We start from the raw sequence: 12,042 nt of genomic DNA, 5'->3' as shown, positions 1-12,042 counted from the left end.
AGGCACATTCAGCTTAGAATGGCCGTTGACAGCAGCTGTTCAATTTGTACCTTCTTTTACTATCTCATAGAGAAACTAACACAATTTTCAGGTTCAAAAAGGTCAACAAAACTTGGGATTCCCAGCCAGTCTCCCATGCTGGTACTTGCCAAGCCTTAAGCTGCATTGCTGCTGCGATCTGACGAGAGCAGGCACATTCAGCTTAGATCGGCTGTTCACAGCTGCTCTTCAATTTGAACCTTCTTTTACTATCTCATAGAGAAACTAACACAATTTTCAGGTTCAAAAAGGTCAACGGAACTTGGGATTCCCAGCCAGTCTCCCATGCTGGTACTTGCCAAGCCTTAAGCTGCATTGCTGCTGCAATCTGACGAGAGCAGGCACATTCAGCTTAGAATGGCCGTTGACAGCAGCTGTTCAATTTGAACCTTCTTTTACTATCTCATAGAGAAACTAACACAATTTTCAGGTTCAAAAAGGTCAACGGAACTTGGGATTCCCAGCCAGTCTCCCATGCTGGTACTTGCCAAGCCTTAAGCTGCATTGCTGCTGCGATCTGACGAGAGCAGGCACATTCAGCTTAGAATGGCCGTTGACAGCAGCTGTTCAATTTGAACCTTCTTTTACTATCTCATAGAGAAACTAACACAATTTTCAGGTTCAAAAAGGTCAACGGAACTTGGGATTCCCAGCCAGTCTCCCATGCTGGTACTTGCCAAGCCTTAAGCTGCATTGATGCTGCGATCTGACGAGAGCAGGCACATTCAGCTTAGAATGGCCGTTGACAGCAGTTGTTCAGTTTGAACCTTCTTTTACTATCTCATAGAGAAACTAACACAATTTTCAGGTTCAAAAAGGTCAACGGAACTTGGGATTCGCAGCCAGTCTCCCATGCTGGTACTTGCCAAGCCTTAAGCCGCATCGCTGCTGTGATCCGACAAGAGCACGCACATTCAGCTTAGAATGGCCGTTGACAGCAGCTGTTCAATTTGAACCTTCTTTTACTATCTCATAGAGAAACTAACACAATTTTCAGGTTCAAAAAGGTCAACGGAACTTGGGATTCCCAGCCAGTCTCCCATGCTGGTACTTGCCAAGCCTTAAGCTGCATTGCTGCTGCGATCTGACGAGAGCAGGCACATTCAGCTTAGAATGGCCGTTGACAGCAGCTGTTCAATTTGAACCTTCTTTTACTATCTCATAGAGAAACTAACACAATTTTCAGGTTCAAAAAGGTCAACGGAACTTGGGATTCCCAGCCAGTCTCCCATGCTGGTACTTGCCAAGCCTTAAGCTGCATTGCTGCTGCGATCTGACGAGAGCAGGCACATTCAGCTTAGAATGGCCGTTGACAGCAGCTGTTCAATTTGAACCTTCTTTTACTATCTCATAGAGAAACTAACACAATTTTCAGGTTCAAAAAGGTCAACGGAACTTGGGATTCCCAGCCAGTCTCCCATGCTGGTACTTGCCAAGCCTTAAGCTGCATTGCTGCTGCGATCTGACGAGAGCAGGCACATTCAGCTTAGAATGGCCGTTGACAGCAGCTCTTCAATTTGAACCTTCTTTTACCATCTTTGACAGAGAAACTAACAATTTTCAGGTTCAAAAAGGTCAACAGAACTTGGGATTCCCAGCCAGTCTCCCATGCTGGTACTTGCCAAGCCTTAAGCTGCATTGCTGCTGCGATCTGACGAGAGCAGGCACATTCAGCTTAGAATGGCCGTTGACAGCAGCTGCCTAATTTCTACTTTCTTTTACTATCTCATAGAGAAACTAACACAATTTTCAGGTTCAAAAAGGTCAATGAAACTTGGGATTCCCAGCCAGTCTCCCATGCTGGTACTTGCCAAGCCTTAAGCTGCATTGCTGCTGCGATCTGACGAGAGCAGGCACATTCAGCTTAGAATGGCCGTTGACAGCAGCTGTTCAGTTTGAACCTTCTTTTACTATCTCATAGAGAAACTAACACAATTTTCAGGTTCAAAAAGGTCATCGGAACTTGGGATTCCCAGCCAGTCTCCCATGCTGGTACTTGCCAAGCCTTAAGCTGCTGCGATCTGACGAGAGCAGGCACATTCAGCTTAGAATGGCCGTTGACAGCAGCTGTTCAATTTGAACCTTCTTTTACTATCTCATAGAGAAACTAACACAATTTTCAGGTTCAAAAAGGTCAACAGAACTTGGGATTCCCAGCCAGTCTCCCATGCTGGTACTTGCCAAGCCTTAAGCTGCATTGCTGCTGCGATCTGACGAGAGCAGGCACATTCAGCTTAGATTGGCTGTTGACAGCAGCTGTTCAATTTGAACCTTCTTTTACTATCTCATAGAGAAACTAACACAATTTTCAGGTTCAAAAAGGTCAACGGAACTTGGGATTCCCAGCCAGTCTCCCATGCTGGTACTTGCCAAGCCTTAAGCTGCATTGCTGCTGCAATCTGACGAGAGCAGGCACATTCAGCTTAGAATGGCCGTTGACAGCAGCTGTTCAATTTGAACCTTCTTTTACAATCTCATAGAGAAACTAACACAATTTTCAGGTTCAAAAAGGTCAACGGAACTTGGGATTCCCAGCCAGTCTCCCATGCTGGTACTTGCCAAGCCTTAAGCTGCATTGCTGCTGCGATCTGACGAGAGCAGGCACATTCAGCTTAGAATGGCCGTTGACAGCAGCTGTTCAATTTGAACCTTCTTTTACTATCTCATAGAGAAACTAACACAATTTTCAGGTTCAAAAAGGTCAACGGAACTTGGGATTCCCAGCCAGTCTCCCATGCTGGTACTTGCCAAGCCTTAAGCTGCATTGATGCTGCGATCTGACGAGAGCAGGCACATTCAGCTTAGAATGGCCGTTGACAGCAGCTGTTCAGTTTGAACCTTCTTTTACTATCTCATAGAGAAACTAACACAATTTTCAGGTTCAAAAAGGTCAACGGAACTTGGGATTCACAGCCAGTCTCCCATGCTGGTACTTGCCAAGCCTTAAGCCGCATCGCTGCTGTGATCCGACAAGAGCACGCACATTCAGCTTAGAATGGCCGTTGACAGCAGCTGTTCAATTTGAACCTTCTTTTACTATCTCATAGAGAAACTAACACAATTTTCAGGTTCAAAAAGGTCAACGGAACTTGGGATTCCCAGCCAGTCTCCCATGCTGGTACTTGCCAAGCCTTAAGCTGCATTGCTGCTGCGATCTGACGAGAGCAGGCACATTCAGCTTAGAATGGCCGTTGACAGCAGCTGTTCAATTTGAACCTTCTTTTACTATCTCATAGAGAAACTAACACAATTTTCAGGTTCAAAAAGGTCAACGGAACTTGGGATTCCCAGCCAGTCTCCCATGCTGGTACTTGCCAAGCCTTAAGCTGCATTGCTGCTGCGATCTGACGAGAGCAGGCACATTCAGCTTAGAATGGCCGTTGACAGCAGCTGTTCAATTTGAACCTTCTTTTATCATCTTTGACAGAGAAACTAACAATTTTCAGGTTCAAAAAGGTCAACAGAACTTGGGATTCCCAGCCAGTCTCCCATGCTGGTACTTGCCAAGCCTTAAGCTGCATTGCTGCTGCGATCTGACGAGAGCAGGCACATTCAGCTTAGAATGGCCGTTGACAGCAGCTGTTCAGTTTGAACCTTCTTTTACTATCTCATAGAGAAACTAACACAATTTTCAGGTTCAAAAAGGTCAACGGAACTTGGGATTCCCAGCCAGTCTCCCATGCTGGTACTTGCCAAGCCTTAAGCTGCTGCGATCTGACGAGAGCAGGCACATTCAGCTTAGAATGGCCGTTGACAGCAGCTGTTCAATTTGAACCTTCTTTTACTATCTCATAGAGAAACTAACACAATTTTCAGGTTCAAAAAGTTCAACAGAACTTGGGATTCCCAGCCAGTCTCCCATGCTGGTACTTGCCAAGCCTTAAGCTGCATTGCTGCTGCGATCTGACGAGAGCAGGCACATTCAGCTTAGATTGGCTGTTGACAGCAGCTGTTCAATTTGAACCTTCTTTTACTATCTCATAGAGAAACTAACACAATTTTCAGGTTCAAAAAGGTCAACGGAACTTGGGATTCCCAGCCAGTCTCCCATGCTGGTACTTGCCAAGCCTTAAGCTGCATTGCTGCTGCGATCTGACGAGAGCAGGCACATTCAGCTTAGAATGGCCGTTGACAGCAGCTGTTCAATTTGAACCTTCTTTTACTATCTCATAGAGAAACTAACACAATTTTCAGGTTCAAAAAGGTCAACGGAACTTGGGATTCCCAGCCAGTCTCCCATGCTGGTACTTGCCAAGCCTTAAGCTGCATTGCTGCTGCCATCTGACGAGAGCAGGCACATTCAGCTTAGAATGGCCGTTGACAGCAGCTGTTCAATTTGAACCTTCTTTTACCATCTTTGACAGAGAAACTAACAATTTTCAGGTTCAAAAAGGTCAACAGAACTTGGGATTCCCAGCCAGTCTCCCATGCTGGTACTTGCCAAGCCTTAAGCTGCATTGCTGCTGCGATCTGACGAGAGCAGGCACATTCAGCTTAGAATGGCCGTTGACAGCAGCTGCCTAATTTCTACTTTCTTTTACTATCTCATAGAGAAACTAACACAATCTTCAGGTTCAAAAAGGTCAACGAGACTTGGGATTCCCAGCCAGTCTCCCATGCTGGTACTTGCCAAGCCTTAAGCTGCATTGCTGCTGCGATCTGACGAGAGCAGGCACATTCAGCTTAGAATGGCCGTTGACAGCAGCTGTTCAGTTTGAACCTTCTTTTACTATCTCATAGAGAAACTAACACAATTTTCAGGTTCAAAAAGGTCAACGGAACTTGGGATTCCCAGCCAGTCTCCCATGCTGGTACTTGCCAAGCCTTAAGCTGCTGCGATCTGACGAGAGCAGGCACATTCAGCTTAGAATGGCCGTTGACAGCAGCTGTTCAGTTTGAACCTTCTTTTACTATCTCATAGAGAAACTAACACAATTTTCAGGTTCAAAAAGGTCAACGGAACTTGGGATTCCCAGCTAGTCTCCCATGCTGGTACTTGCCAAGCCTTAAGCTGCATTGCTGCTGCGATCTGACGAGAGCAGGCACATTCAGCTTAGAATGGCCGTTGACAGCAGCTGTTCAGTTTGAACCTTCTTTTACTATCTCATAGAGAAACTAACACAATTTTCAGGTTCAAAAAGGTCAACGGAACTTGGAATTCGCAGCCAGTCTCCCATGCTGGTACTTGCCAAGCCTTAAGCCGCATCGCTGCTGTGATCCGACAAGAGCACGCACATTCAGCTTAGAATGGCCGTTGACAGCAGCTGTTCAATTTGAACCTTCTTTTACTATCTCATAGAGAAACTAACACAATTTTCAGGTTCAAAAAGGTCAACAGAACTTGGGATTCCCAGCCAGTCTCCCATGCTGGTACTTGCCAAGCCTTAAGCTGCTGCGATCTGACGAGAGCAGGCACATTCAGCTTAGAATGGCCGTTGACAGCAGCTGTTCAATTTGAACCTTCTTTTACTATCTCATAGAGAAAATAACACAATTTTCAGGTTCAAAAAGGTCAACAGAACTTGGGATTCCCAGCCAGTCTCCCATGCTGGTACTTGCCAAGCCTTAAGCTGCATTGCTGCTGCGATCTGACGAGAGCAGGCACATTCAGCTTAGAATGGCTGTTGACAGCAGCTGTTCAATTTGAACCTTCTTTTACTATCTCATAGAGAAACTAACACAATTTTCAGGTTCAAAAAGGTCAACGGAACTTGGGATTCCCAGCCAGTCTCCCATGCGGGTACTTGCCAAGCCTTAAGCTGCATTGATGCTGCGATCTGACGAGAGCAGGCACATTCAGCTTAGAATGGCCGTTGACAGCAGCTGTTCAGTTTGAACCTTCTTTTACTATCTCATAGAGAAACTAACACAATTTTCAGGTTCAAAAAGGTCAACGGAACTTGGGATTCCCAGCCAGTCTCCCATGCTGGTACTTGCCAAGCCTTAAGCTGCATTGCTGCTGCGATCTGACGAGAGCAGGCACATTCAGCTTAGAATGGCCGTTGACAGCAGCTGTTCAATTTGAACCTTCTTTTACTATCTCATAGAGAAACTAACACAATTTTCAGGTTCAAAAAGGTCAACAGAACTTGGGATTCCCAGCTAGTCTCCCATGCTGGTACTTGCCAAGCCTTAAGCTGCATTGCTGCTGCGATCTGACGAGAGCAGGCACATTCAGCTTAGAATGGCCGTTGACAGCAGCTGTTCAATTTGAACCTTCTTTTACTATCTCATTGAGAAACTAACACAATTTTCAGGTTCAAAAAGGTCAACGGAACTTGGGATTCCCAGCCAGTCTCCCATGCTGGTACTTGCCAAGCCTTAAGCTGCATTGCTGCTGCGATCTGACGAGAGCAGGCACATTCAGCTTAGAATGGCCATTGACAGCAGCTGTTCAATTTGAACCTTCTTTTACCATCTTTGACAGAGAAACTAACAATTTTCAGGTTCAAAAAGGTCAACAGAACTTGGGATTCCCAGCCAGTCTCCCATGCTGGTACTTGCCAAGCCTTAAGCTGCATTGCTGCTGCGATCTGACGAGAGCAGGCACATTCAGCTTAGAATGGCCGTTGACAGCAGCTGTTCAGTTTGAACCTTCTTTTACTATCTCATAGAGAAACTAACACAATTTTCAGGTTCAAAAAGGTCAACGGAACTTGGGATTCCCAGCCAGTCTCCCATGCTGGTACTTGCCAAGCCTTAAGCTGCATTGCTGCTGCGATCTGACGAGAGCAGGCACATTCAGCTTGGAATGGCCGTTGACAGCAGCTGTTCAGTTTGAACCTTCTTTTACTATCTCATAGAGAAACTAACACGATTTTCAGGTTCAAAAAGGTCAATGGAACTTGGAATTCGCAGCCAGTCTCCCATGCTGGTACTTGCCAAGCCTTAAGCCGCATCGCTGCTGTGATCCGACAAGAGCACGCACATTCAGCTTAGAATGGCCGTTGACAGCAGCTGTTCAATTTGAACCTTCTTTTTCTATCTCATAGAGAAACTAACACAATTTTCAGGTTCAAAAAGGTCAACAGAACTTGGAATTCCCAGCCAGTCTCCCATGCTGGTACTTGCCAAGCCTTAAGCTGCATTGCTGCTGCGATCTGACGAGAGCAGGCACATTCAGCTTAGAATGGCCGTTGACAGCAGCTGTTCAATTTGAACCTTCTTTTACTATCTCATAGAGAAACTAACACAATTTTCAGTTTCAAAAAGGTCAACAGAACTTGGGATTCCCAGCCAGTCTCCCATGCTGGTACTTGCCAAGCCTTAAGCTGCATTGCTGCTGCGATCTGACGAGAGCAGGCACATTCAGCTTAGAATGGCTGTTGACAGCAGCTGTTCAATTTGAACCTTCTTTTACTATCTCATAGAGAAACTAACACAATTTTCAGGTTCAAAAAGGTCAACGGAACTTGGGATTCCCAGCCAGTCTCCCATGCTGGTACTTGCCAAGCCTTAAGCTGCATTGCTGCTGCGATCTGACGAGAGCAGGCACATTCAGCTTAGATTGGCCGTTGACAGCAGCTGTTCAGTTTGAACCTTCTTTTACTATCTCATAGAGAAACTAACACAATTTTCAGGTTCAAAAAGGTCAACGGAACTTGGGATTCCCAGCCAGTCTCCCATGCTGGTACTTGCCAAGCCTTAAGCTGCATTGCTGCTGCGATCTGACGAGAGCAGGCACATTCAGCTTAGAATGGCCGTTGACAGCAACTGTTCAATTTGAACCTTCTTTTACTATCTCATAGAGAAACTAACACAATTTTCAGGTTCAAAAAGGTCAACGGAACTTGGGATTCCCAGCCAGTCTCCCATGCTGGTACTTGCCAAGCCTTAAGCTGCATTGCTGCTGCGATCTGACGAGAGCAGGCACATTCAGCTTAGAATGGCTGTTGACAGCAGCTGTTCAATTTGAACCTTCTTTTACCATCTTTGACAGAGAAACTAACAATTTTCAGGTTCAAAAAGGTCAACAGAACTTGGGATTCCCAGCCAGTCTCCCATGCTGGTACTTGCCAAGCCTTAAGCTGCATTGCTGCTGCGATCTGACGAGAGCAGGCACATTCAGCTTAGAATGGCCGTTGACAGCAGCTGTTCAGTTTGAACCTTCTTTTACTATCTCATAGAGAAACTAACACAATTTTCAGGTTCAAAAAGGTCAACGGAACTTGGGATTCGCAGCCAGTCTCCCATGCTGGTACTTGCCAAGCCTTAAGCCGCATCGCTGCTGTGATCCGACAAGAGCACGCACATTCAGCTTAGAATGGCCGTTGACAGCAGCTGTTCAATTTGAACCTTCTTTTACTATCTCATAGAGAAACTAACACAATTTTCAGGTTCAAAAAGGTCAACGGAACTTGGGATTCCCAGCCAGTCTCCCATGCTGGTACTTGCCAAGCCTTAAGCTGCATTGCTGCTGCGATCTGACGAGAGCAGGCACATTCAGCTTAGAATGGCCGTTGACAGCAGCTGTTCAATTTGAACCTTCTTTTACCATCTTTGACAGAGAAACTAACAATTTTCAGGTTCAAAAAGGTCAACAGAACTTGGGATTCGCAGCCAGTCTCCCATGCTGGTACTTGCCAAGCCTTACGCCGCATCGCTGCTGTGATCCGACAAGAGCACGCACATTCAGCTTAGAATGGCCGTTGACAGCAGCTGTTCAATTTGAACCTTCTTTTACTATCTCATAGAGAAACTAACACAATTTTCAGGTTCAAAAAGGTCAACGGAACTTGGGATTCCCAGCCAGTCTCCCATGCTGGTACTTGCCAAGCCTTAAGCTGCATTGCTGCTGCGATTTGACGAGAGCAGGCACATTCAGCTTAGAATGGCCGTTGACAGCAGCTGTTCAATTTGAACCTTCTTTTACCATCTTTGACAGAGAAACTAACAATTTTAAGGTCCAAAAAGTTCAACAGAACTTGGGATTCCCAGCCAGTCTCCCATGCTGGTACTTGCCAAGCCTTAAGCTGCATTGATGCTGCGATCTGACGAGAGCAGGCACATTCAGCTTAGAATGGCCGTTGACAGCAGCTGTTCAGTTTGAACCTTCTTTTACTATCTCATAGAGAAACTAACACAATTTTCAGGTTCAAAAAGGTCAACAGAACTTGGAATTCGCAGCCAGTCTCCCATGCTGGTACTTGCCAAGCCTTAAGCCGCATCGCTGCTGTGATCCGACAAGAGCACGCACATTCAGCTTAGAATGGCCGTTGACAGCAGCTGTTCAATTTGAACCTTCTTTTACTATCTCATAGAGAAACTAACACAATTTTCAGGTTCAAAAAGGTTAAAGGAACTTGGGATTCCCAGCCAGTCTCCCATGCTGGTACTTGCCAAGCCTTAAGCTGCATTGCTGCTGCGATCTGACGAGAGCAGGCACATTCAGCTTAGAATGGCTGTTGACAGCAGCTGTTCAATTTGAACCTTCTTTTACCATCTTTGACAGAGAAACTAACAATTTTCAGGTTCAAAAAGGTCAACAGAACTTGGGATTCCCAGCCAGTCTCCCATGCTGGTACTTGCCAAGCCTTAAGCTGCATTGCTGCTGCGATCTGACGAGAGCAGGCACATTCAGCTTAGAATGGCCGTTGACAGCAGCTGTTCAGTTTGAACCTTCTTTTACTATCTCATAGAGAAACTAACACAATTTTCAGGTTCAAAAAGGTCAACGGAACTTGGGATTCGCAGCCAGTCTCCCATGCTGGTACTTGCCAAGCCTTAAGCCGCATCGCTGCTGTGATCCGACAAGAGCACGCACATTCAGCTTAGAATGGCCGTTGACAGCAGCTGTTCAATTTGAACCTTCTTTTACTATCTCATAGAGAAACTAACACAATTTTCAGGTTCAAAAAGGTCAACGGAACTTGGGATTCCCAGCCAGTCTCCCATGCTGGTACTTGCCAAGCCTTAAGCTGCATTGCTGCTGCGATCTGACGAGAGCAGGCACATTCAGCTTAGAATGGCCGTTGACAGCAGCTGTTCAATTTGAACCTTCTTTTACCATCTTTGACAGAGAAACTAACAATTTTCAGGTTCAAAAAGGTCAACAGAACTTGGGATTCGCAGCCAGTCTCCCATGCTGGTACTTGCCAAGCCTTACGCCGCATCGCTGCTGTGATCCGACAAGAGCACGCACATTCAGCTTAGAAAGGCCGTTGACAGCAGCTGTTCAATTTGAACCTTCTTTTACTATCTCATAGAGAAACTAACACAATTTTCAGGTTCAAAAAGGTCAACGGAACTTGGGATTCCCAGCCAGTCTCCCATGCTGGTACTTGCCAAGCCTTAAGCTGCATTGCTGCTGCGATTTGACGAGAGCAGGCACATTCAGCTTAGAATGGCCGTTGACAGCAGCTGTTCAATTTGAACCTTCTTTTACCATCTTTGACAGAGAAACTAACAATTTTAAGGTCCAAAAAGTTCAACAGAACTTGGAATTCCCAGCCAGTCTCCCATGCTGGTACTTGCCAAGCCTTAAGCTGCATTGATGCTGCGATCTGACGAGAGCAGGCACATTCAGCTTAGAATGGCCGTTGACAGCAGCTGTTCAGTTTGAACCTTCTTTTACTATCTCATAGAGAAACTAACACAATTTTCAGGTTCAAAAAGGTCAACAGAACTTGGAATTCGCAGCCAGTCTCCCATGCTGGTACTTGCCAAGCCTTAAGCCGCATCGCTGCTGTGATCCGACAAGAGCACGCACATTCAGCTTAGAATGGCCGTTGACAGCAGCTGTTCAATTTGAACCTTCTTTTACTATCTCATAGAGAAACTAACACAATTTTCAGGTTCAAAAAGGTTAAAGGAACTTGGGATTCCCAGCCAGTCTCCCATGCTGGTACTTGCCAAGCCTTAAGCTGCATTGCTGCTGCGATCTGACGAGAGCAGGCACATTCAGCTTAGAATGGCCGTTGACAGCAGCTGTTCAATTTGAACCTTCTTTTACCATCTTTGACAGAGAAACTAACAATTTTCAGGTTCAAAAAGGTCAACAGAACTTGGGATTCGCAGCCAGTCTCCCATGCTGGTACTTGCCAAGCCTTACGCTGCATCGCTGCTGTGATCCGACAAGAGCATGCACATTCAGCTTAGAATGGCCGTTGACAGCAGCTGTTCAATTTGAACCTTCTTTTACTATCTCATAGAGAAACTAACACAATTTTCAGGTTCAAAAAGGTCAACGGAACTTGGGATTCGCAGCCAGTCTCCCATGCTGGTACTTGCCAAGCCTTAAGCTGCATTGCTGCTGCGATTTGACGAGAGCAGGCACATTCAGCTTAGAATGGCCGTTGACAGCAGCTGTTCAATTTGAACCTTCTTTTACCATCTTTGACAGAGAAACTAACAATTTTCAGGTTCAAAAAGGTCAACAGAACTTGGGATTCCCAGCCAGTCTCCCATGCTGGTACTTGCCAAGCCTTAAGCTGCATTGATGCTGCGATCTGACGAGAGCAGGCACATTCAGCTTAGAATGGCCGTTGACAGCAGCTGTTCAGTTTGAACCTTCTTTTACTATCTCATAGAGAAACTAACACAATTTTCAGGTTCAAAAATGTCAACGGAACTTGGAATTCGCAGCCAGTCTCCCATGCTGGTACTTGCCAAGCCTTAAGCCGCATCGCTGCTGTGATCCGACAAGAGCACGCACATTCAGCTTAGAATGGCCGTTGACAGCAGCTTTTCAATTTGAACCTTCTTTTACTATCTCATAGAGAAACTAACACAATTTTCAGGTTCAAAAAGGTCAACGGAACTTGGGATTCCCAGGCAGTCTCCCATGCTGGTACTTGCCAAGCCTTAAGCTGCATTGCTGCTGCGATCTGACGAGAGCAGGCACATTCAGCTTAGAATGGCCGTTGACAGCAGCTGTTCAATTTGAACCTTCTTTTACCATCTTTGACAGAGAAACTAACAATTTTCAGGTTCAAAAAGGTCAACAGAACTTGGGATTCGCAGCCAGTCTCCCATGCTGGTACTTGCCAAGCCTTACGCCGCATC

At 45.8% G+C, this 12,042-nt stretch overlaps 1 pseudogene; it reads right to left on the bottom strand.

The window, feature by feature from the left end:
• Positions 1-11,787: 11,787 nt before the first annotated feature.
• On the bottom strand, positions 11,788-11,905 carry LOC140096566 (5S ribosomal RNA; annotated as a pseudogene).
• Positions 11,906-12,042: the final 137 nt, after the last annotated feature.

Source organism: Engystomops pustulosus, chromosome 9 (assembly GCF_040894005.1).
Source record: "Engystomops pustulosus chromosome 9, aEngPut4.maternal, whole genome shotgun sequence".
NCBI classification, from domain to species: domain Eukaryota; kingdom Metazoa; phylum Chordata; class Amphibia; order Anura; family Leptodactylidae; genus Engystomops; species Engystomops pustulosus.
The sequence above is the reverse complement of the archived record's forward strand: the minus strand, read 5'-3'. Positions and strand labels throughout refer to the sequence as shown.